Source organism: Callorhinus ursinus, unplaced genomic scaffold, assembly GCF_003265705.2.
Source record: "Callorhinus ursinus isolate GAN/ISIS: 27379988/994484 unplaced genomic scaffold, GSC_fseal_2.0 scaffold43, whole genome shotgun sequence".
Taxonomy (NCBI): Eukaryota; Metazoa; Chordata; class Mammalia; order Carnivora; family Otariidae; genus Callorhinus; species Callorhinus ursinus.
Window position 1 is genome coordinate 4,432,797 of NW_027397105.1, and position 1,381 is coordinate 4,434,177.

Here is a 1,381-nt window from a genome sequence, read left to right on the forward strand (position 1 = left end):
GCATGGAGCACTGGGTGTTATGCACAAACAATGAATCATGGAACGCTACATCAAATGTAAAACATTACATCAAAAACTAATGATGCAATGTATGGTGATTAATATAACAATAAAAAATTAAAAAAAAAAAAAAAGAAGCCACCTGCAGAGCACGCGGACGTATTTCATCGTCCATCCGGCAAATGCTCGCTGCACGTTTACAATGAGCCACACACCCTTCGAGACCGGGGACACAGAAGGCCTTGCCCACAGGGAGCTTGAATCCAACGCGGGGAGAACGGGAAGGCCCCACTCTAAGCATGGACGTGCGCTATGTCATTTAACACCCATGCCAACGAGGGGGGCAGGTGACCTTAAATCATCTCTGCTTTCAGATCATTGCAACCGCAGCAGGAAACACGTACGTGTGACACCCAGCACGGGCCCGACCGCTCTCGTCGGTTCCCAGACGTGTATCCCCTCACTCTTCACTCCCACCCCGCGAGGTGGGTTCTAGAATTGCACCCGCTTCACAGCGGAGGAAACCGAGTTTCAAATGGTCAGCCGCGTGCCCCAGATGTGTGCAGGCATTTACAGCTCATAAATGGCAGCACCAGGACTGGCCAAACGCCTCCTAAAGGACACCCAGCCCAGGGCTCCCGCTTCCGAGGGGCAGCCAGGGGACAGAAGAAGGGCTTTTTTTTTTTTTTTTTTTTGGTCCTGTAGCCACAGCAGACCCTTTGTTGCTCAGACCCCAGTGAGTCACCTCCCTCCCGAGACAATGCCAGAGAGAGCCCCACTCTCGCGGGGGTGCTCATCCTCACTTCCTTTCTCATTTCTCAAACACAGCTTTCACCAGATCCACATGAGTCACGTAAATGCCAGCAAAAGTTCAAAGATGTTCAGATAATGGGATTTTCAAGGACAAGGGGCCGATGGTATAGCTGTTGCTAGTGTGACATCTCGGCCCTCTAACTCCATCTCCACCTTCTGGGGCCGCCGGGGTCAGCTTCTCTGTGTCCTGGGGCGGGGTGGGGGCTGTGAGTCTGGTGGTCACGCTTGGGATCCTTGTGGCCGAGGCTGGGGCACAAGGCGAACCTCAGTGGCACGCATTGGCATTTCCAACCATGCCGTGGCTGAGCCGGTGGCCTAGAAACCACGTGGGCTCCCAAGGAGGGTCCTGCCAGTCTTAGGAACCACAGCCAGACGTGACCGTTCTGTTATTTGGAAAAAGGGGGGTCTTCACAGAAAAGGATTCTGAAATGAGGAGGTGATCCTGGATTATCCAGGCAGGCCCTAAATGCAATCCCAAGCGTCCTTTTTTTTTTTTTTTTAATTAATTAATTTATTTGCCAGAGAGAAAACAAGAGCACAAGACGGGGCGGGGGGGGGGGGGGGGGGC

The 1,381-nt window shown here is 52.7% G+C and overlaps 1 protein-coding gene across 4 annotated transcripts in view; it reads right to left on the reverse strand.

The window, feature by feature from the left end:
- The window catches only part of GAS7 (growth arrest specific 7), a 191,037-nt gene that overhangs the window by 109,415 nt on the left and 80,241 nt on the right, over positions 1–1,381 (reverse strand). The gene's annotated exons all lie outside the window — the stretch shown is intronic.